Genomic DNA, 26,210 nt, shown 5'->3' with positions numbered 1-26,210 from the left:
CAGCAGATAATGATGTCGAAGGAGGTGAAGGGCTGAGGATGGTTTTTGACACCGTTACATCTACACAATGTCCACCATTAATTAGGAACACTGGTACATATCGTCCCCACCCGGCCAGTGTGCAATCTTTCAGTGATCCGATAAGAGTGCAGACATAGATCACTCGGCTTTGCTGTTCCACTGATTACATCTTCAGCCGCATTATGCAGAAGAAGCTCCATAAATAAAAGTGATCTGGCGAACACAGACTCACTAAACACCTCATGTATTATTGATATTGTGCTTGCAAACAGCCAGAGTTCATCCCTCTGACCGCTCACCGCTAAAGCTCATCTCTCAGAATGTCAACAAGACCTCAGTCTCACCTTTTCAACCTCCAAGTGTCATGACAGATGAAGGAAGGTAGAAGTGGTAGTAGTGAATCTTGTTTTTGAGCTTGTGAGGCAAACAAAAAGCACAAAGATATTACACAAGAGGTTTAAAACTATGAAACAGTACGAAGGGTGTTAACAGAGTTTCTTCAAGCTGCTTATCACAGAACTTTAGTGGACAAGGACGAGACAAGGACAAGAGAATGGAAGCTGAGATAAGCTAAGAGTGTAAAAATTATTATTTTATGATTCATGCAAACTTCTTGTCTCCTTTCACAAAAGAAAACATGATAGAAAACAATCAGGTGAATGAAGAGATCCAATTGTCTGAGATACAAAACTGACAGGTCATTTCATGAAGTCGTAATTTTTCACACAATAACTTTAGCATACTTAATAGAATTAGACTTTCATAATATGAATTTCAAAAGACCTTTTTGGCCAACCTGTGTGCACTATTTACATAGTAGATAGAAGTGAGTCAGCACTTGATCCTTATTAATTGCTCGATAATTCACCTTACTTTAAAAGTTACTAGTAGGTAAGAGCTAGCTTCATGTTTTCAGGGTTAATAAATTAATCAATTAATGAGGTGACTGTTGTTGTGATTTGGTGCAATAAAACCAATGAAACTAAACTGAATTGAATAAATACATTAACGGGATGTTAATATCTGCAATAGAATCAACTATACACCATTTCTATTACAAAGATATATTCCGAATTTAATACAAACAGTCCCAACAATACCCAAATCAAAACCAGCAATGAGGTGCCAGTAAACACACAAGTGCAAGGGCAGGACAGGAAACAGGAAACACAGACGGTAGCTCAACAGACACAACGACACAGGAAGGACTGGAGCGTATATACACAGAAGGCCTATAATGGAAGAGGTACAGCAGAGGGGTATACTAGAAAGCAATTTACACTCAGTCAGTCAGGCTTTATTTGTGTTAACTGGCTTTAGAAAACCTAAAACCCCATTTGGATATAATTGGTATCCAACTGGTATCCAACTTAGCATGTTGGGCCAGGCTTTGTGCTTTGGATTCTGTGTTTCTTGGATTTCATGCATCCTCTGACCATAAAATTACCCCTATGATCAAACTAGAATCAAATATCAGATGATGATGATGATGGAAAAATGGGGATACAATGGGAATATAAAAAATATAAGAACAGAATGCAAGACTATTGTAAATAACACAAGACATTAAAGCTGCAGGAAATTGTTAGTAACAGGGTTTAGACAGAGTAGTAAAATAAAAGTTAACTTGAGTTATTATATTTTAACGCTGTTATTTATATGTACTGTAATGACTGCACATTAGATATGTTATATTTAATGTTTCATTTTGATGTTGAATTTTTTATGTTCCTCGTAGATTTTTATCAATATATTATCATCATCTCAATAACGTCCCTGATTATTGAGGTGGCTCTCACAGGGATCATTTTGTGTTGAACAAAAGTCACATGACACACAAAGCATCCCTTTGTATATGAATATGCACAACATGCTATTTCCTATTGTGTCAGTCAGTCTGTGCTTTTGAACATGTACTTCATGGACTTTTGTAGTTTTATGTTTTAATAATGTAGAACCTTTTCCTGCGAAAATACGTTTTTACTGGAAAAGCCCTCCTCAGTGTTGGGATGATGGGTTCATGTTTTGCCTTTCATTGACAGCAGTCTCATACTACTGGAATGTTCTTTTACCTAAACTAAAACACCTGTCCTCTGTATTTGATATGTGTTTAATGAAACACTAAGTCCTATTCATACAATCTAGTTAGTTAAAATTAATGTTTAAAATAAAAGATCCTGTCAGTCTTTACTACCTCCCACTGTAGGCTCTGGCCTTGTTGGGTATGATTTGTTTTTGGCTCCAGTCTCAAGGATTTTAACCTCACTTGGCACAGTTCAGTGCTCGCCAAGGCTTTCTTGCCACTAAGGACAGTTTAATGTGAACAATCCTGCACTTCCAAGGGAACTTAGAAAGTTCCTAGAAACTTTTTAGGGGGTAAGGTGTTTAAAGTTGAAAAACATTCGATTGAATAGCGAACAGGTACATTTAAATCAAATTAAGACAAGTAATTTCTGCAGGTTTATCTGTCTTTCTGACACAGAAATACAAGTTTGATCAATGTGGTTTTTATTAATGAATTGCATGAAGGATTTTAGACATAAAGGAGTTTTAAATTTATATCAAGCTATCCCAGGTCACATGAACAATACTAACACCATTGCATAAAAGGTTAAAGACTAGAGCAATAACTGTAAAATAGTAGTAGCAACAAGTAATAACAGAGCACAAATAGAGGAGAATACCCAGGGGTTAAAATGGGCCAAAACAATTAGGATTTACTGAGTAATTAAATCTGATAGGCAGATTAATGCATCATACTGTTGAATGATATAATTTTTCATTCATGGAGATACTTGCTCCATAATCAGAAAATGACATACCACAGTCCTGATCACACCTTCAACACATCTCATGTTGTTGTTATGTTATGAGTTTTTGGTGCAGATGTCAAAGTTCAGCATCTCACCACTATGGAAAAGAAATGAGTATAGATGAAGTAACATTTTTTAAGTGGCAGGTTATTTCAGATGTAACTTTCCAAATAGCTCAAAAAATAGTAGCAAACATATAATGTCTCTGAGCATTTTGTCACACATTATGTCACCATAGCTAAATTTAAAATTGCTGTATTCGCCAGGGAGAGAAGAAAATGATGTGGGGCAAAAGAATACACTTTAATTTCCTCGTCAGACGCACTGAACTGCAGCACAATAGATGCTGCTCCAGCTCCTTTCCTTCAATGCATGAAACATGGTCACATTAGTATGTATTCAGAAACACACACACAGAGAGGTAAAAACAGGTGAAAGTGAAAGATATAATGTGCACTTGACAAAAAATTAGTGCAAAACAAACATATGTCATCACAAGGAGGGGGAAGTGAGCTCCAAGCTGGCATGATATTGTACACGCTCACAGGACAGTTAGTTAGTACCAGGCTGGGCCCTCTTGTGCTTTCAGAACTGCCTTTGTTCTTCATGGTGATTTGAGAGGATGCTTTTTTTCTCTCCATATTTTCATCAATGTTTATGTGTTTTGTGCTTTTTATAACTTGTAAATTTCATAACCTGCAACCTACAATTCTAAAATAGTCTAAACACTCAGTATATTTGGATGTCCAGATTTGGTATACGCTGATGAACATTACTTCTTGAGCCTCCTAGCATGAATATGGAGCATTGCTGTTGGTTTTGACATCTGCTGTCACCATCAGTGACAAATGAAAGAGACAAACAGACACCATGCAGACACCCACTGGTGGACAAACACAGGATAAAGAGAGCAGGAGGTATTAATGACTCAGCAAGTATTGAAACTAGTGCTGACAATGGCAACTTAAGAGTGTAACAGAAACTTTGTGCAGCCCAAATGCTGAATGTTGCAACAAGAGGAGATAAGGTGCTTGATTCTAAGCTTTCTGTGTGAATGTCTGGTTTTAGTCCAAGTGTGAACATTTCTTGGCATTCCTACACATTGCTCTACAGCTCTTTAAAATAGTCTCACTTGCAAAAAATTTAATTGAGAATTGAAATTTTGCTAGAAAACATACGGACCTGAATATCTGGTCATTTGTACTTATAATATCCTTAAGCACTGTGAAACTCCTTGCATCCATAATCACTACCCACACTGATTTTACCCCACAATACAATCAGATCTGTAGGCGTTTTAAGGTTCCAATGACATCTACTATTTATACCCATCTGTGCTGGCAGCATCCAGCCTGTCATGCTGTGTGTCAAATTCCCTCAACTCCTCCATGTAATTATTCAGTTTCTGCTCCTGTAATACATCAGTAATGCTGTTTATTGCCCAAGGTCAGAGCAGAGGGGCTAGGGAGCCAAGCCTGTGATGGATTAATAGTTACCAAGGCTTTGAACTCTCTGCGACACTGACACATTTCAGCAAATCAACAAAAAACAGACTTTTTGAGACTCTTTTTCTCTGACACTTGGGAGAAGCGGGCTGAAAATATGGCCTCGGTGTTTCCTACTGTTCCACTGTGATGTAAGTCCTCATAAGCAGTAAACACAGGGCTAAATCACATACCTCTCGAATGCTCAAGGAAACCTAAATGGACTTTGCTTTTTCGGGAATCACAATTACCTTATCAAATTGATGAAAATGGGTCCTTTAGCAGCTGTTAACAATAAATGAATTTGTGAAGACAGTGGCCTTTTTCATTCACATTTCATTGTTGCAGTGTGCCTGTGAGGGCTAAGAACATTGATTCAATTCACCCTTGAGTAATTCTTCTTTGCACTTTTCATTTTTACCTAAACACCTAATCATTCAGCCTCGTTCCATCATCTCAGAATCCAGTGTGGTTCTGGTTTGTGCTGCTAAAGGACAATAGGCCATTCAGCTGATTTTTAAAAAAAATAAAGATAATTTTCAGATCACCTTGAACTCAAAACACTGCATTTGCCTCAGGTTGTGTGTTCAGCTGCATTTTACTCAAACATCCATATTACATAAACACTCTTGTAAGCTCTGCCTCAAACACTTCCTTTTTTGGTTCATGGCCTTGCCACAATTGATAAAAGAAGTTTGCAGTCTTCAGGGTTTTAGCCTGAGTTCCTCCTTGAGGCTTTCATAGCTCTGTAGTTGAGTTCAGTTCAGTAGTACCAAATCACAATAACAATCAAGGCCCTTTAAATTGTAAGATCCCTCTATGACATGGCGACAGTGGGAAGGAAAAACTCCCCGTTACCAGCAGTAGAAACAGGCTCTGCTGTGATCAGTTAGGGGTGATGGGAGGGAGACAGAACCAAAATCACACCGAGGTGTCGTGGTTCTGAGTCATTTTGTATTATGATATATTATTTAAAGTTCATTTAGTAGCTCTGAGTTGATTCTGTTTAGATTTAGGCTCCACTTGTGTCTTTTTCCTGTGTCCCTCTCTGTGTGTCTGTGTTTGTGTGAGTCCTTATGTCTTGTTTCCTTCTATGATTCATGCAACGCTTCCCCTGAGTGCCATGTCTTCCATGTTATGTCACTGTTGTGTTGTGCTTTCACATGTACAGGTTTTGTGTTTTTGGTTCTTTGATTGGGTTTATTATATTTTTCTTTGTCTTATGGGTTATAGGGTTGTTCTGAGTTTAGGTTCTCTGTGTGGTTTATGTTAGAGTTTTACTCTTTTGGCTTCTGTCTGTGTTCATTAGTTTATTTCTCCCCTGCCTGCTGTATCCCCTTGTCAAGTCCGCATCTCTGTGTTGTTTCCTGTTTTACTTTGAAGTCCGTGTCTCGGGTTAATGTATCAGTTTTTGCTTCCCTTGTCTCGTTAGCCCTGATTTGCTCCAGCTGTGTTTCCCTCCTGTCTCTCATTCACTGATTGCGCCCTCTGTTTTTTTTAAGCCCTGTGTTTTCCTCTGTCTGTGTCATGATCTACTGTCTACCATGCTGTGCGTTTTGCCTGTCAACTGTTTTGTTGCTTAGTTTATGTTCTCAGTTATATTAGGTTTCTGTTGTCTACTATCCCGCAATAAAGCTGAGTTTTTTTGAGTTTACGTTCCGGTCCTTTGTGAAGCTCACTTGTCAGTCTACATCTCAGTGTTTCCTGTTTTATTTTGACAGTCTCGTGTTCCATGTTCATTACGTCTAGTTTTGCTTCCCCTGTGGCGTCCTGTTCATTTGTGTCGGTGTGCTCCCCGTGTGTTTCCACTTTCCTCTTTATCCTTCTGTATATTTAAGTCCTCTGTCTCCCTCTGTTCACTGTTGGATCGTCTGCTAATCTCCCCAGCGTTTCCGTGGTTCAGATATTCAACTATTTCCAGGTTTTGTGTATTTTAGGTTTTCCCACTTTAGATTTTATGTTAGTCTCTTCTGTAGTTGTTTCCCTCATTTGGTTTACGTTTGTGTATCCGCCACAATAAAGGTTCACCTTTTGCTAAGTCCAGTTTTAAGTCTTATCGTCTGCTTTTGGGTCCACACCTCATTCACTCCACACGATCTGCCATTGCAGATTGTGACATGAGGAAGGAAGCCAGAAATTAATAATAACTAATGATTAAATGCAGAGTGATGTAAAAACACATTGAGAGTGAAAAGAGGTGAGTGAAGAAGAAACAGTCAGTGTAACTTGGTTAAATAACCTGCTTGAAAGAAAGGAACTTTGGACTGAATGTGAACTGCCACATTCTTTCCTAAATAAGATTAGGAATTTGGGATGCTTAATTATAAAATTTAATCAAGAAGCTCTCTCTCTATATATGTAAATTTTATTTATTAATTAATATAACAATCACTTCAAGGTGCCTTAAGAGTGCCGACTGCTAGTTTACAGAGATTCGTGCACACTCCTTCATTCAGTAACTGTGCATAGCAATAAGTGCCATGATGGGGATCAAGATAAATTTGTCAAACGTATCTTGCACTCAACACTGCTACTTCTTTCCTGCTTTCCATCTTTCATGCAAAACAGTGCATTGTAGCACTATGTATAATGAAAATGGTAAAATGAAGACAAGTACAGGTGAATCTAAGGTCAGCTGCCAGCCTCAAATCTTTCCTTCCTGAGTAAATCCTCAAAATTAGAAGCTGAAAAAATTTTAACTGAATAAGTTAAATTTTTAACTTAACTTTTGTCAATGATCTCTCCTTTCACATTTCACTTCCATCTGTCATGTAATAAGCGATAAAGGACCTACTTTATTAAATGCAAAAGTTCATTGTTCTTCACTGTTGAAGGTGCAAAAACACTATCACATGTCTGAGTGATGCATTTGAAGATCATCGTCATACTATATACACATCATCATATCAGGAGCTGCCATGTTTGCTGATAAACATGCTGAAAGTCATACCATATACCCACTACGGATGCATGACTACTGATTGTGGTTAAGATAAAAACACACACATGCTGACAGTGTTTATTCTGTATGAAATCAGCAGTTTTACTTACTTGCAACATCTTCCCAATCACACATTCGGAAGCAAAACTGAGGCTCGGGCAGGGCAGTTGGTAGTTTTTTAACCATTTGTCAAAGCATCTGGCACGCCTCATAACATCTCAACAAAAACATCACACATGAGTGCATTTGACGGGCTTCTATTTGACGATAATCCAGAGAATCTGTGTGGAAAGCTAAAAGCATAGTGAAGCAAGGAGGAATGATGTTTTTATCTAATTTCCTATTTAACTGTCATCTTCACTTAATCTCATTGGAGTGTGATGTGCTCACCAACACACTCTCCTACCTTCTATGGTCTGGGAAGGGTAGGAGACAATAAAAAGGCTCCAGGTTTATATTCCTTTTACAAAGCCATAATTGGATACGCTGACATGTGTCAGTGCGGTCAGGTAGAACAGTGCAGTCGGATCCTGGCACTTTAATCATCTAGTTGTGTGTACATCAAGCAGGTTATAAAGTATACTTGCATTAGGCTAGGATCCAGCGTGGTCTCTATTGCAGCATATCTAAGGGAGGATTCACAGATACACAAAATTACAAATCTTATTGTGCCAACTGCACAGAGGCTTTAGGTTTCATACTGTCAACTGTGCGATCACTCAGCATGTTGTTTAAAAAAGTAAAACAAAAAACACATGACTTTTATTTTTGAAGTCAATCACTGACAACTTCTGACCATCTGCTAAAAAGCCTCCCAGGTACGGATGTCTATGTTTGTGGTAAGAGCAAGAATCAAAGCAACACTTTGTGGTCCCTGTTCTCTGCCAGTTGAAAAAGTGTGAACCTTTTTTGTTTTTAATGCAAATATATCTATTTATAAATACATTAAAATATATTAAATATGTTAAAATGCATATTAGATGACTGTATTCCATTTTAATGAGCACAATCTGCAATGGCAACTTGCTCATCTAAGAGGTGCTGTTAGTTCCACACATTAAACTGGACTATTCAAGTAGAATATTCTCTTTCCTGCCGTCTGTTAAATCCACATTAAATGAAGGCAGTAAATTAGCGAGTAAAGCCTGTTAGACTAAAGCTCAGGTGTCAGACGGCATTCTTTTCTACTCTTGATTCTGCATAGTGTAATTATAGTGGAAATCTCAATATGGTGATCTCAGGCACACTGCCCCACCCACTTCCTGTTCAAACCCTCTGTTTGCAAGAGGCAGCCAATCTTAAGAAAGCTGACTTGAGTAGAGGAGGAGGGAGCTAAAACAGCTTGTTTCAGACACAGGATGAACTGTGGGCCTGCAGCTGGAGATAAATAAGCATTACCGTAATTGTCAGGCTATAAGCCGCTACTTTTTGCACACGCTTTGAACCCTGCGGCTTTTAGTCAGGTGCGGCTTTTCTATGGATTGTCCATGATTTTTGTGATATTGTATGAGGATTTGTTTTGTTTGTTCCGCTGTTGTACGGCACTACGTTGCCTGGCGGAAGGGCATGTGATCAGACACACAGTATCGGGGTTCAAGAGTGGTATGTTGGTCACATGTCCGTCCGCCAGGCAACGTAGTGCCGTACGAAGTAGCGTGAAAAACAAACTTCAAAGTAGCGCTACGCGTTCAGCGGGAGGCGTAGATGATGAGCGTACTTGTACATATACCTAAAAAGTTATGCAAATATGTACCCCTAACTTGTTTTTCAAAATATTAATAAAAGGGGTGTGTCTCCAAACAGCCATCTCTTTCCTGACAATTCGCTTTGTGCATATTCTCTTACATATGATAAGTCACCATTGAAACACCTGCGGCTTTTAGTCAGGTGCGGCTAATGTATGTACAAAACATTTTCCCCTGATTTTAGCTTGTGCGGCTAATATTCGGGTGCGCTTTGTAGTCCGGAAAATACGGTATTTTGAATACTGAATCATGGATTTTGACTTTGTGGTTTTGGAAATGAACAGCTATAGGGAAACCCAAGTAAAAAGGAATCATATAGGTACCAAGAATACCAAAAAACAACAAACAAAAAAATAACATTCAGCAAACTATTACACAGAGAGGGGCTGTCAAAAGTAGTCCCAGAACCAGTGTTTACTCTAAAGACAGACATCTACTATTTGTGCTCAAGTTCTCACTTCTTCGCTCTTTTGCTTCTACTCCTCCGAAAGGTGCACTAGGCCCGTTATACCCCATACTCCGCTCTTCCTGGGACGCTTTTATTCTCTTCTGCCCCCTCATCTTTCTTCTTCTCTCATCTATAATTTCTTGCCTACCACCTACACTGTTCTGTGAAGATACATACTGATATTCAGCTACGCATAAAATCAGCACAGTTCATACCGCTAGTGGTGTAAGTGTTACTAATGGTTTTTCAAAACCATTTTAATTGGCTTAATGTGAAGGCTCCTGACTGATGTGACAGTAATTTTGCCAGATCTAAAGCATTAACAAACTGAGGCCTTTGCTGTTCAGAAATCCCTCCCACTCCTTCCTACCAGCCCACTCACTGTAAGAAAGACCGTGAAAATAGACACAATGAAATTACAATCTCTTCTAATTATACAAAACCATTTAAATACTAATGGTTGCATAGTCTTTGTGCAGCACTCCAGATATTCTAATGAACATATGGCATAGATTAAATTGCTGGCAGAGCAGTCAACAGCTGATTTTGGCAGAAACTGTTTCTTAATTTTTCTTTAAATTTTGGCTGTTATGATGATAGCAGTCATTGACTCATATAAGTCAACTTTAAGGTATGCAAAGAGGAAGCCCATACAAATGCTTTTGCTTCAAATATTAAACAACTTAAATGTAAACTAGCAAAATGGAACACACCAACAAGGGTTAGTGCCAGAATTGAAGTGAGAGCCCTGGGCAGCTCAGGGCCCGGCCGAGGTGAGCCAAATGAGGAACCTCAGTTTTAAGCTAATTATCACCAAGAGCTGCCAGCACTGCCTTCAGGATTGTGTAATTGGCATTAAAATAGGAAAATCTGTCATTTTCTCTGGTCCTCTACCAAGTGGACCAAATATTGACTTTGTGCAGACTGCATGTATTATATAAATCAAATACTGAATGGCACCTTTTGAATGAATTTTTTGCCTACTCGGTCCACAGACTGCTTTTTCCTGCTTTATTAGGTCCATCTCTAGTTTATTCTTTGAACTTCCTTCTTTTGATTTCAGGTTGGTTCAAACAGCCTATTAAACATTTTTCAAGGTTGGGAGCACAGACTGAGAGGCTATATGTCCTCACATCTCCATACTGGTTTAAAAGAAAACATTCATTTAACATTAAATATCATTGTTTGATAATCTGACCTTCCACCACTTTAATTTTGCTGGAAAATTATAGTATAATAACTAATGTTCACCAGACTCCTGTGCAAGAAAGCGTCACTTTTCTTCTTTAAGCCCTGGCAGCCATTATCACTTGTGCATTATGTTGTAAAAACAGTCAGTGACAGAAATGTAGGGGCAAGTTAAGATCCCCTCTTTCCCCCCAAGAAAGCTGTGTCAGCTTATTTACCAGCACCCTTGTTGACAGATTACCTCTTTCTTGTTTACATCCAATGGGGAGAAAGTCAGGAAGTTCAATCTATGGGTACATATTGTTCAGAGAGTGCTTGGTTTTCCGACATGCTTCCACACATCCTCACCCAAGTAATTTTTCTTTGTAGTGCACAAACCGTGTGTGCATTAAGCAAAACTGGACGCTTCTTTAGGTTTGCACTCTTCAGCCACACCAAAACCGCCACACAGTCCAACAGTGGTCCTGTGGGCTTCATATAAACATACATTCAAGATGTGTTTTTTTTACCCAGTGGTAGAGAACAAAACATTTCAGTGCCACAGGCCTGTGTACACTGTGTCTCTGGGGTTGGTTGTGGTGGGGCTTCCATTGATTAGACTTGCTTTTTTCCAGCAAGTGCTTGGTCAGGTTGAGACCTGGGGAATTTAAGAGGCTGTGAATTCTTTGTCCTGTTTCTCACATCATTCCAGAAATATTTTTTGTCTGTGTGGCAGAGCTCATTATCCTGTTAAAAGGGGTCACTGCCAGCATGTAATGCCTCTACCATGAAGGGTTGTAGGGTTATACTTAGCATAAAAACCTTATTTAGTTAGGTGGTACCTACAACATTCACATAAATCACATGATTTCCCAGCAGACAACTACCCAGAGCATCACACTACCTCTGCTAGCTGGTTGCCATCCCATGATACATTCTGCTGCCACTTCTTCCCAGATGAGTCATAGTATAATGTAAAAGCATTTTTACTGCAAACTGAGTTTCTCAAGTTTCACAGTGATCACTGGACGAAACAAAAGCCCTTCTGCTACATGCAATTCTCACATATCACTCCATTGTTAAAGTCTTTGAAATGTGTCCAGTTAGGTGCAGGTATCAGATGAAAATCTTCACTCTTATCTTTGTGGCCTTAGAGGAGTCCCCCACTTATATCATCCATCTTCTCTGCCCTTATTTTCCAAAGTGCTATTCCAAGGACCCGTTTAAAAATGGGCTTACTCCCTCTATGCACCATTGACTCTGTGGCTTCTTGTACAATAGAGCCGAAAACTCTCTATTTAGACAGGCATTTGGATAATGTTGTTGTGTATTATGTTTTTTTTTGTCTGATGTATTATTAAATTCCCTGTAAAGAACTTTGTAATAGATTCTTGTCTTAAAAAGTGCTATATAAATACATTTTGCTTTACTTACCTAACTACTATGTCCACAATTGTAGTTGGTATACAGTCACACATTAACTGGAAGGATAGGTTTAGAGTTTTTATATCTTACTCTTTGTTTACTCTGGAGCCTAGATGAGACACAAACCTGTTATCACTAGCTTGGGAAGCCAGTGGTCTGTCCTTTAGGCTGCTGGGGCTGCTGCAACTGTCAGACAGCCACCATCTAAAAGTAGGTGTTCTGACTTGAAATCTAATGGGCAGTCATCATTCAGGTTAAAACCTGATCATGGCAGCCAAGTCGCTGCTTTTTTTTCCTGTTAGGAGTTCTGAATGTTCTATTTCAGAAGATTCATTCATAACCAGTGTTGGTCAAGTTACTTGAAAAAAGTAATCAGTAACTAATTACTGATTACTTCCCAAAAAAGTAATCCCGTTACTTTACTGATTACTTATTTTCAAAAGTAATTAATTACTTAGTTACTTTTTAAAAACACGATTTATCACCTGAATAGGTCATAAAGTGATAGATCTTTCAGCCCAATTCTACTTTTTCTGCATAATCCATCATACAAAATGTAATCAAATGGAAAAGTCTCCTTTTTTAAAACCTGTTTTATCAGTTTTAATCTTTTAACTTTATGCATCAAGCAAAAATTAAATTATATGCACCATTCTCTGACTTGAAGAAATTTGTTTAACATTTAAACCTATTTTCTGCACATTCCAGCACATAAAATAAAATATTTTTTGTGTTTACACTCACTCTTTCAAATAGATGCAAGTAAAACACAGCAGAAAATAAATAAAATCAAAGACTAGCGGTCCTGTTGCTCTATTTTCACCTGTAAAGCAGGCGGAGGTTTACCCTGGTGCAGGTGTGCCGCAGCGGTCAGTGGAAGAATCCGCGAGTTTCTCTGTGAATTTCCCATTACGTCGTAGCGCACTCGGTGCTTGTTTAGGGTTTTTTTTCGCTGTAAATAGAAGTTTTCTTCCCACGCACGGTGGACGCTAATGTTTTTGTCACTTTTTATGGAATCAAACTCAAAGTAAGGTCAGTACTTCCACGCTTTAAACGCTGCACGCTCATACTCTCTCCTGCACTCGATATATGATCCATTGTTGATCTGCACACAGCTGTTGTCACTAACGCCGCACTCGCTTACGTCACTGTCATGAGACATTCTCGCAAAAAAATCACGGTTTTAGTAACGCAGTAACGCAGCGTTCCTACGGGAAAGTAACGGTAACCTAATTACCGTTTTTGCAATAGTAATCCCTTATTTTACTCGTTACTTGAAAAAAGTAATCAGATTACAGTAACGCATTACTGCCCATCTCTGTTCATAACACACCTGAAAAGACCCAGGAAAGCAGAGTTAACAATAAAAACGATAACAAAATAACGCTGAAAACCAATAAAAACCATGAAAACCATACATTTCACACCTGAGCCTCAACTCTCGCGGCCCGGTACCAAACGACTCACGGACCGGCACCGGTCCGAGGCCCGGGGGTTGAGGACCGCTGTTTTATTTTGTCCTTTTGACCTTCCCTCACCAAAACGTGCAGGCAAAATGGGTCCTTGCAGAACACGAACTACTCATACCACAGACAGAATGATTTAAAAGCTAAAATATACAAAATTAAAAAAACAAAGTTCTCAGTCATCCAAAGTGCAAACTAGCAGATAGGTTCAAGGGGAAATGTTGACAAAAACACAAAGAAATCCAAGCAAAGCTTTGACACTTTGCAGACTTTGCAGAAAGCAGGATATCCAACACAGAGAAGTAAATGGATGAACTTATGAAAAAGAGCAATAAGTCTAACCTGCTTTCTTAACTCAAGTGCTGGATTTACACAGCCTTTCGTCTAAGAATTATGTGGTCAATTATCTGGCACCTAAGAAAACAGAGGGGGAAAAAAACAGGAAAAAAACCAATACATGTTTGGTTGGTTGGGTTTACATCTCCGGACTACAGATTCAGTGACAGTGGGCTTTAGACAGGTACAAACGCAAACCAGAAAAATTTGTGACAGCATGGAAAACACAAACAAAAAAGTATTTTTCCATTGCAGACAATACAAACACAAAATGTTTCATATTTTTTCTGGTCAACTTCATTTCATTTGTAAATATGCATCCTTTCCTGTCATTCAGACCTGCAACACGTTCCAAAAAGGTTGGGACAGAAGCAATTTAGGGCTAGTAATCAGGTAAATTGGTTAAATAATGATGTGATTTAAAACAGGTGATGTCAGCAGGTGATTGTAATTATGATTTTATACAAAAGCAGCATCCAAGAAAGGTCAAGTCTTTAGGAGCAAAGATAGGCTGATATTTGCCAGTTTGCGAAACTGGTGATTCTTGTTCACAAATACAAGAGAAAATTATTGAAATGTGTAAAACCAATGTTCCTCAAAGAAAGATAGGAAGAGATTTGGATATTTCACCTTCAACGGTGCACAACATAATTAAAAGATTCAAAGAATCTGGAGGAATTTTAGTGCGTAAAGGACAAAGGCGCAAGCCAAAGCTGAACAACAGTGATCTCTGATCCCTCAGGTGGCACTGCATCACAAATTGTCATTCATCTATAAGTGATATCACTACATGGGCTCAGGACTACTTTGGCAAACATTTGTCAAGTACCACAATACTTGACAAATGTATAGTGTTGGTGTATTGAGGAGGTGAAATTATGTGGTGGCAAGACTTGTGTGTTTAAGGTTGTTGAGGTTGTTGTGGTGATGGGTTGTTGTTTTTGTTTTTAATAGAGGGAGTTTTAGGAAACATGGACATGTCTGGGAGGGGCCCATTATTTTGTAACAGTGCACTTAAAGAAAACCTGTCAGGTGATTTTGTTTTGTGTTCTCATGAGCTAATAATCAAGGCAAGGCAAGGCAAGTTTATTTGTATAGCACAATTCAACAACAAGGTGATTCAAAGTGCTTTACAGAGACATTAGAAACAAGAACAAATAAAAAGCATGATTTAAAATTGATTAAAACAAGCAAATAAACTAACTAACTAATTAACAAACAAACAAACAAACAAACAAAACAGTATATAAAATCAAAACAGATAAAATCAGTAGTTAAATGTAAGTTTTGAAATTTAAGCTTAAAGTGTGGATTTGGTGCTTTATTCAAATGCAGCTGAGAACAGGTGAGTCTTCAACCTGGATTTAAATAAACTGAGTTGATCTGAGGCTTTCTGGGAGTTTGTTCCAGATATAAGGAGCATAAAAGCTGAATGCAGCTTCTCCGTGTCTGGTTCTGACTCTGGGAACTGATAAAAGACCGGATCCAGATGACCTGAGGGATCTGGAAGGTTCATACTGGGTCAGGAGGTCATTGATGTATTTTGGTCCTAAACCATTCAGAGCTTTATAGGCCAGCATCAGAACTTTAAAGTCTATCCTCTGACGGACAGGCAGCCAGTGTAAATCAGCTCTATTTTTTTTCATTTCTGTTTTAAGCAGGCCTGCAACAGTGAATAACGGCGCTGAAAATTCTCGGGAAGAGCAAATATAAGGGGGCTTTCCAGATTACAATTGGCTGAGGAGAAAGCTACCTGGGGACTATTCAGGTCGTAAGTCCCTGTAAAAAGGATTTTATGCGAGTCAATCTAGTCCAAAAGCATAAAGAAATATTTTCCTATGGAAAATAAAAAATGACTGAGCTCATTTTGCTGAGGGTGGAGAATCTGATCACTTGCTCCATTATTAGCAATATATGGTGTGACTGCATGTGAGTGAATGTGTGACTGGATGAAGGTGTGGATGAATATATGTGGACAAACAATTTGTTTTTACCAGAGAAAATTTCTGTTTTGTTTTATTAAGTGGGGTTAGATTATGGGATTATAGTATATTGTTGGGAGAATGCCAAATGCTAAAGGGGAAATATTTTTTGATGTAACTCAGTTACCATTAATTGAAGAAACACATGACTGATAACTGTTCTGTTTTAAGTTTATTTTTATGACATAGATTGGATCATGAGTGGGGAAACTGAGCATTTTTAAGTTTTGTATAGTATCTTGACACATGAAATGTATCAAGATAAAGGGGGGTTTAGGGTTTAATAATTTAATTGTTTAATAATTTAGGATCATTTTAGGACCTTTTGGGTTTTTGATCATTTGGATATGGTAAAACTGAAACTGTTATTTTTAAGTTAAGGTTAAAGGATTAAAGTGAACTTGTCACGGTTTGCGGGGCAAGCCGTGTGGAGTTGTAGAAAAGGACCCAAAAGGCGGCAGCTCTGGTGCAGGTGAATATTTATTTACAACGGTGGGCACAAAACAGCACTGGTGGAAAAACAAGAAACCGGAAACCTAAACTGGGTAAGCTAATAACACAAACCAGAAACGAGGATGCAGGGAGGTCCGGGGAAATACACAAGAGACGCAGGGAGACCGAGGGGAAACAACACAGACGAACCAGCAACTACCATAACAGAAGACACAACTTAAATACACCCAGAGAACACAGGGAGATTACACACAGGTGGGGAACACAGGTGACACTGATAAACATAACGAGACAGGGCAGGAGTGAACACAACATTACGCATACTGACGAGAGACTGTCAAAGTAAAACAGGAAGTACACAGAGGTTCAGACAGGAGGAGAGAGAGCACGGGGAGAACACAGACATAACAGGCTGGGGGAAACATGGAATAAACACAAAGAGAGACGAGAGCTCATAAATAGACAGAGGGGCACAAGGGGGTAAGAGTCACAAAGGGAAAAACACTTAGGGAACACTACAACAGGACACCTCAGAAAACCTGGCCTAAATAAGGAGCGAAAATACAAGGAACCAAGAATACTGGGCCAACATGGCCCAGGACCATGACAGAACTGAATCCTGTTTAGAAGATACAATGCCGGTTTTTCAAACCTGTGAATAATTCTTAGAGGGAAAATTAGTGAGGGTTGAAGGAGTAGAACAGCTTTGATTTCTTTTTGATTTCTAGAAGTAGTGGTTATAATGTAGGCTTACACATACAGATATTACATAGGAGGTATTTTTAGGATAAAGGGGAGAGCTTATAAATAGAAATGATTTTTATACATATTGCATTTTTTGATATGAGTTATTGAAGTTATTGAAGGATTGCACACGCTTACAGACACAGAGTTAAGAAACACACATGACAGTATTGATTCCAGGCAAAAGGCCTCAAATTCATTTAGCTTTTTGACTGAACTTAAAGAAGGACCAAAGAGGAAGGAAAGCATATATTTTGGTTAAGTCTGATAAACTAGAATTAGAAGGTATGGTTACATTAAAAGGAGCAAAATGAAATAAAAAGGCTATACCAAAACGGGTTATAACATAGGAAATGTGAGGTTAAAATGAAGTTAACACATAGGAGTTGTTTTTAGGCAGCATTTAGCTATGATGAAATGTATACAGGAGTAATTGCTTATATGCTTAAACTTAATTGATTAAAGTGGTTGTTTTCTTTTGGAGCTTTTAGTAGAATAGGCTGGTTCTAATGATTTTTTGTTAAAAAGGCGGACAGTTTGTGCACAGGATGTTGATGATCAGATAAGGGAAAAATAGAGCGAGCAACCGGACGTAAAAGCAGGGCTTAAAGAGTTTAAAGGGATGAGTAACGTTGAAGAATATATATAAATACAAGTCAATAAGTTAAGAACATAATTAGGATCATGCTTTTGATTACAGAGTCCCAAATAGGATAAGTTAGGGAGGTGCAGGAAAAGGTGTTTTGTTTCCTTTGCAGAAGATCTCGGCGACCACAGGAGGGGCGAGGATGCTGGAGATCTCGAGGCCTCATGAACCAAAAGAGAGGGACCGAGAAAACCTTAGCTTACACATGGAGTGTTCTCGAATGGGAGCTGGTTGAGCCAGAGGACGGCTAGAGAGGGTCTGAGCGAGGACACAATGTATTGCGACCTCTGGTGTTCCAGAGGTCGAGAGAGGGAGTGTGGAGCAGGGAAATTATTTTACTGCTATTGTTAAATAATCATCATTATTACCATTGCATTAATAATATAATCTGGAGTTTATATTGCATTCAGGGGTTGAACAGTGTGTGTCTTTCAGAAAGGCTAAAAGTCACAGGCTGACAGGAAACAGGCTTGCAGAGAGTTTGCAGAAGCAGGAAGTTATTTTGAGCAGCAGGCTAAGACGAGGCTTTAACAATGTAACAGATAGCTTTAAGATGGCCTTAAGATGTTTATGATGATGTTAATTTTGTATTTCAGATGCAGTTATAACTATTTTATACACAATGCATATCTGTGCTTATTAAAGAGTTGGAGCTCGGTCAATTAATTGGGGGTTGGAAGCTTTGTTCGGGGCGATGTCCGGACAATCTATTGTGCAAGTGACTTGGAGCCATAGAAGGAATTGCAGTACATGCTTACAAAACACTTATATATCAGGTCATTTCATATTAAGGTTTTAGTAGGGGTTCTTGATTAAAACATTTATTTAGTAGAAGACATACACATAGTCTCAGTGAGCCTCTGGTCTGGTGAAAGGTCAGAAGTGCAACAGGTGAATTGAGAAAGAGCATGTGAGGTCGTGACACATACACATGAGTTAGATTTATTTAGAGGAGAGATTAGTCGTGTCTCGGCAAGAAAGAGGAACAATTCACTTTAAGACAAGAACGGAAAGTACCAGCCATGAAAATAGAAGATGATCTTCTGGGTTAAAAGTCATTGTGGTGTTGATCTGATCTATGTATAAAATGTTTCTGTGACGCATGAAGGGGCGTCAGTAAACAAGCCCTGACGGTATAAAATCTGTGTATGCTTTGAGGAAGTCGGAGATCACTTGCTGTCAGCGTACAGAGTGTTCTTCCCACACGTGTGTTCATTAAAATCATTGTTTGACCAAGAGCTCCTGGACCATGGGTGGTTTGTACTCTCCCTCCTCAATTTTGAACCTTAACAGTAGTTACATCCACAAATGCCAATTAAAACTGTACTGTGCCAAAAAGGAAACCCGATGTTAACAGTGTCCAGAAGCGCCATCGACTTTTCTGGGCTCGGAGGCATCTGGGATGGACGATCACACAGTGGAAACGTGTACTGTGGTCAGATGAATCAGTATTTCAGGTATTTTTTGGGAGAAATGAACTCCCTGGGCTCCGGACCAAAGACAAAAAGGATCATTCAGACTTTTACCAGCAACAAGTCCAAAAGCCAGGGTCTGTCATGGTATAGAGTTGTTGCATTTTGAAGTGCTAAATGCGACAACGAAGACCTGTTTGCAGGAAGAATGGGCCAAGATTACACCTGAAACACTTCATCACTTGGTGTCTTCAGTCCCTAAACATCTTTTAAGTGTTGTGAAAAGGAATGGCAACATTACAAAGTGGTAAATGCTTTACTGTTCCAACCTTTTTTGAAATGTGTTGCAAGAACCAAAATTGGAATGTGTTTTTATTTTGACAAAAATGATCAAATTAATGAGTAACACATTAAATAATGTTATGTGCACATCCCTGAAGCTTGGGGTCAACTGCCAACTATGGTGATAATTAATATCATCAGCCTGCAGTTTGCCACTTGCTATCGTTCAGCCTCGTCTCCACATAGTTTTTAAAGTAACCATTCTCCTGTGCAGAAGGCTGATGGCAAACCGTGAGTTCATGCCTCTTACTGAGAGCGCTAATGTGAGGCTTGCATTACTTCTTTTTAATAATTACCATTTTCAATCTTTGATAAGTCAGTGTCAAACGCAGAGACAGGGTTTTTTTTTCCTTTGGTCAAAAATAAATTTGAACCTTTTTCAGTCTTCAGCGATTATATGAACGATAAATGGTTCTGAAATTGGTTCTGAAATTAGTCTCAAGAGATGTATTGACGTACTGATTACTGATTGCTGTGATATCACTGCCGACCATTAATGATTCATCTCCAGACTCTGCAAAGCTGGGTGAATAACAAAATGGGGGAAAATCTGCATAATGAAGTTAAAGTGAGTGCTGTGAGGCAGAACACCACCTGTGACCCTTTCTCCCTTACAGGCTGCACAAGGAAATGTACAAGAGATGATAAGACAGCAGCAGTCAAGGTAAAAGACGGATTCCCTTGAGGGCTTACCTGATTTGTTTGTTCTGCCTAATGTGGCTGCAATGGTTAAAAAAAGGAAAAAGGAGGATAAAAGGGAGAAATAATAATAATAAAAATAATCAGGTAAAATAGTAACCACAGTATTGATCATGAATTAGTGTGTGCATGACTCATTAGTTATTTTTGGAAACGTTTCCCTGTGTCAGCAGGAGTTCATGCACAAGCAGGTTTGGAAAGTGGAATGACAGGTTTTTTGTGTTGTGCTCATCTTCGGGGAGCCCACACTCTGTCACTGCAAAGCCACCACAAGAAACAGACAGTGAACATGTCTTAATCTCTTGACTGCTATTTTTAAATAAAATGTTGAGTTTTAGACTATGCTTAGCTTTAATAGTTATTAATAGTATGATATTAAAATTAGTTTTAACAGCTTAAAAATGAACAGATAACAAAAACTATCAGCTGATGCGACTGGTTACAAGCTCTGATACTACACCAGAGATGCACAATGTTGTACTATTTACCCCAAAAATCTGGTGATGTCCGCTGATGTCACAGGTAGGGCAAAATCCCAGGAAGAAAAAAAGATACATTTGCAGAAAGGCTCTTTCCAGACATTTTGCACTGAAAGTGAGCTGTTTGGGGATATGCAGTCATAAAGTTGTTTTCTTATACATGTAGCATTTCATTTCTTAGAAAATATACTGGCTGCTGTAAAAGAGAAAAGATTGTTTTTTTTCAGTAATCGGTTGCTTCTCTACATCAGAGATGTTACTGGTACACAGTTATATGTGCGATTACACTGGCCAACAAGCATTTTGCTTCTGACGTTCTTTCACCTGTACTTTAATAAATCTCACTTGCTGACTTCAAATGTAAAAAAAAAAAAACATTTTCATCTAGCATGTGTAATTATTTAAAAGTTCTTTTCTAAGCATTTGACAGCTAGGATGTTTGGAGAGAAACAGCAATGCGTTTCAGCATTTAAGAAATACATTTGGGCTCGAGAAAAGTGAACCCAAAATTGAGCAAGGTGTTTTTGTTGGTCCCGAAGTCCATTTAAAGGGGTGCACTGATGGTTCATGTTCCATTCAGGAACTTTGCTTTTTGTATTTGGTTTCCTTTCTTTTATATTTCATTGTCTAGTCTTTACTCATTTGTTTTACTTTTTTCACATTTGTTAGCCTTCTGCAACAAAAACTACTTGTCTATCTTTGGAAGAAATCATGGATTGGGGTAAAACAGGATTTGGAGTGATAAATGTGTCACTATTGCCCAAGTTGTATTTTCAAAACACAACTTGGGCATAATGTCATTCAGTTTTAATGTGCCAGTGTCTTTAGTTTAGTAATATAAGTCAATATATTTACAGGCTGCTGTATCCCATTCACCAGCCACTTGAGGTTGATGGTTTGAAATACATTGCATAGCTATATGCTGAAAAGTTTTCAGTTCATTTCTTTCTCTAAGACATGTTTAATCTTTTAATGTTTAATCTCATCAGAAATCCTGTATTAAACCTTGACTCTAATGAAAAGTCAATGGGGATTCTGGTATTTAATGTTTTTATACATTACAGTTGAGCCAGCACTCAGTTTTAATCTGTTTCATCTACCAGTAAGATTCAATATTGTGTAACAACAAAGTAACTCTGGCTAATGACATAAACAGACACAAACAAATCAAGCCTAGAAACAAGAATGCAACAAATCACAGTTCCATCGTGCCACAAAAAAAGTACAAACAGTTATAGGATGCTGTACAGTTCATGCTCTGGAGGCACAGCACAAATAGAAAAGAGTTTTTACACCAAAAATGTGGTTTAATTATAATCAAGAGCACAAACAGAGAACACAACAAGTCCCAAGTGTTTTCCTGTCATTCATGCAGTCTTTACTGGAATTTGATTGACAGAAGCGAGGATGCAGATGGAGTGAAGAGACACTATACTGTTTTTTAATCATTTCCTCATTGATGTCCGGTGCAACCTCATGACAGCTCAATGCATCTCTTGTACAATACACAACATCTTAAAAACTATCTTCCTCTGCCCAACACTATCTGTCTCTTCTCTGGGCTTTGCTTCGGATTTTCTATAATTCCACACTGTCTGACAGAACTGTCAATCACAGCAATCCAAAAGGCTTTGCTTGCCCTTACCATGAACCTGTTATCAGACCAGACTGCCCACCTGGTGTCATGTCTTATTTTCAGGTAATTCTGCATCACCTTCAATTGTCCTTATCTCTGCTACCAGAGACAGACAGTATGTCATCTTTCCAACTATTCTATCACAAAGAGATTTTGGTAAAATTAAAATTAAACTGTGTCATTAATAATATTTTTAGATAAATGTTTACTGCCAACAATGTTTTTGTCAAGAAGGCCCGGAGGCCAGTAGGTGGGAGTGGACCCAAATGCAGACACAGACGGAAGAGTCATAAGGTTTTTCACAAGCTTTATTATAAACACAGAGAAAGGCAACAACACACAGTGGGTACTTGAATTTTTGGTTTTTCCAAATAAATAAAATGTTGTCAAGATGTTGCTATATGCTAAAAAAACAAAAAAACAAAACTTCCTCCTGGACATTCATATCATCTTTCAGAATCATTTTTGTCATGTGGAATTACAAGTTTTCTAACCAGAACTTTTCTAAGGCCTGCCAAAAGTCCTTCCATGTGCCTACTCGAACTCCTCCCACAGAAGTTTTACTTCTGAAATTATCGAAAGGACTTCTCACTTGGCTCTCCAATACCTGTCAAAAGCCTGGAAAGCTCTTTTTCTTCAACAAGACTGCCTCCCACCACCAGTGTCCACCAACCACTCCTCAAGTTGCCACCATAACAGGCACTGATGTCCTTATAACCACAACTCTGCAGCCACCTCAGCAATGGAGGTCTTGGAAATACCCCATTCAGACTCTGTCTCCACTTTCTACCACTTTGCAAGAGAAATCCTTCCAGACACGACAGTTAAAGATCCTTCAAAAAAAAGGTCTCTACCACATTTTCACAGCTCTTTGGGTTTTTTTTAGGTCTGTCTGACAGACTTCCCTACCATCTGATGCAGTTTATCACAGTTCCAGATCAGATCAGATACAAAAACAACTTTAGGCCTACGATTCTCTTCTATCAAGTATATTTATGAACCACCTTATGGGATAGAGTTTGTTGTGGCCAGAACATGAGTATAAAGAGTATAAAGTATAGACAGAATATAAAGGAAGAAACTGACATAGATCTAACCGAGTGTAGCTGGATTTAGGAAATAAGTGCCTAAGGTTTTTAGAACATGTCTGTCCATCTAGTGTTAGTACAGAACTTGGCTTCACAGGGTTGGTTGGTTGTCTGCAGCTAATAGACTTTCAGTCTATATCTGTCACACCTACTATTCCAGCCAGTTGGGTCATGTTGGGTGTGTTAAATTCCTTCCTGTCTTTATGGATCTGGTACTTAGGGTCAGTTCTGCCTACAATGGTCAGAGTTCTTTTTGCCTTTTTCTAGCAACTGCCAGCATTTCTTGATGATGTTCTTGATAGTTCCTCTTCCTGTTCCTTATCACCTTCTCTCTGCAGCATAATGAGGCATTCTTAGAGCAGCTCATTTTGGTCATTGTCTTGTATTCATTTCATCCTGAATCGTGGGTCTAACACTCACTAATCCTCCCTCTTTCTGTTGCTGGACTTCGGGTGGAAACCTCCATGCATTATGATGAGTTTTCATGTCTTCACATCAGTGGCATCTATCTCCTCTTCTGACCAGCTTGTTATTCCAGCTGTTATGTGATGACCGGTAGGGAGTATAGATTGATGGTTTGGATCTTATCTCGGCAGTGAAATGGATGTTGTTAAAAACTGAGAGAAAACAATCTCTTCATTTACCAGTTTGAGGACAAATAGAAAATGTTTCCAATGACATTTTGCTTTTGTTTGACTTGTGTTGTTAAGTTTAACAGCAAAAATACTTGGTGGGTACAGAGAGAGAAAAAATAAAAACTAAAAGGTTGAGTCCCAGCAGAGTGGTTTGGTTTAGAGCTGGAGGTGATGACTTGGGTTCAAGATGAAACAGGGACTTGGGGAGAAACATGTGTAAATTCACAGGTTGTCTGAGTAAAGAAAAGGCTGCTCAGGAGTGCCACACAGAGGAGTTGAAGGTGTGCAAAAGTTTAATGTGAAAGTTTTGGGTGGAGAGAACAAATGCTGGATTCAGGCCAGGAGTTGAAGCACGGATTTGTGCGCTGTGGAACAAGTCGTGAGATGAGTTGTCAGCCCTGTCAGGGTGCCCTCAAGGTTCAACAGTTTTATTCACAAATGTTGTTTTTTCATTAAAACAGATCCCTGTTTTGTGGATGGGATTTGTTTGATCTTTTGTGATTTTAAGAATAACCTAGTAAACACAATTAGATTTCAACAGAAGAAAGCACAAATCAATTTCTACATTTCTTTGTATGTTTTGTGGTCCTTTGACACATTGTTTGAATTTGACTCTCGCAGCTGCTTATGCCTTATTTTATTACTTTAATCCATCTCTACAAAATAAAACCTTCGTTGATGATTCGTATTCGGTGCTCTGTGAACACTAAGTGTGTTGCATTTTAATAAACTAAACACGGTTTGCCTTCAGTAGGAAAGAAAAGTGTGTTGTGGCTCACCACAAGCCTCCAGTTTCATGCCCTCAATCCCATCTTTCTCCTCTCTTGCTGAGGACAAAACAAAAAGAATACATGCATTTAGATTTCCCACAAATATTGCAGTCTTATCATGCTGATGTGACAGCAATTATTTTGGCACTCCTGCTGTGGTTATTGTCTAATAAATTACTGTTTTCTTATGTATATAGTGATGTATGTGTATATTTGTGTTTGGACTCATTAGCCATGAGCAACTAACACCTATTAAAGTATCATGTTATATCTGCAGGTCATCTGTGTCTAAATTGTCCTTGGGGCAGTCAAGTGTTTGAGTGGAAAAACAAAAACACAAAATATGATTATTTTTTTATAGATTTTAAATCTACACACTGGCATCAGCAAAAGTTATTTTAAATATATGTGTAAAAAAAACTTTTAATTATGAGCTTCTGAAGAAACTTCACAGGATTCATGATGATTGCTGCATCTCCCTCATTAAAAATGGAGTTATTTGAGAGTGTTATGCATACTGTTTATAACAAAATGCAATTTAGAAAAAAAAATCAATCACTTCAAAACAAAAACTTTTTGCACAGAAACCAGTCACAGTGAATCCACACATAAATTGTCGATGGGGGTTTATGTGGTTTGCTGTTGGAACACAGGTTAAGATTTTATTCACCACAAAATAAACCACGGGCCACAGCCATTAGTCTATGCAGAGGTACTAAATGAGTACTGGGTGAATATATGCACAATGCAGACTGCATGCTACATACAGTCCTGTTAAAATTTCCAGATAGGAAAGAATACAACAGAAAAAAATACACACATTTTCTTCTTCAGTCTTCGGTGTAACGTGTTACAAAGTAACTTGTTACTGTAATCACATTACAAGTTTCTTCAGTAATTTGCATACCAGGCAGATAGAAAACTCCAGATTAGAAACAACTGTATTATAATGCTAACACAACTTTGTCCCTTGCAAACACCTACGCAGACAGTATGCTAACGCTAAGCTAGCCAAGTACCCAGAGTGACTTAAAGCTGAGTGAATGCACACCACAGCCTGCAGTGTACATCAAAGCTTAAAAACAAGGATCCTCCATAGACGGTTACCAAGACTACATGAAGTAATCTCAGAAGATCTATTAGATGATGTGAATGCAACGCTACGGACAATACCTACGGCGACCATTACCGATCTACATTACAGCAGCATCAGTGAGATGCTTGGCTACAAGCTGAACAGCCACAAGCAGCAGTACCCTCCATATGGAAGGAGACTATAGGCCAAGATCAAGGTAGCACGGAGGGAGGTTAGTCAACTATCAGAGCTGCAGAAAGGTGCAATGAAAAAGGTGCCTAAAAAGTACAGCAAGCTGTCCATACCTCAGACATAGATGACAGCTACCTCAGGTAGCAGAAACCCAAGAAAGAGGAGGAACCATCATGGAAGGACAGGCCCCTGCATGGTATGTATCACAGGC

Source organism: Astatotilapia calliptera, chromosome 17, assembly GCF_900246225.1.
Source record: "Astatotilapia calliptera chromosome 17, fAstCal1.2, whole genome shotgun sequence".
In the NCBI taxonomy this organism is placed as follows: domain Eukaryota; kingdom Metazoa; phylum Chordata; class Actinopteri; order Cichliformes; family Cichlidae; genus Astatotilapia; species Astatotilapia calliptera.
Note: the sequence above shows the minus strand (reverse complement) of the source record.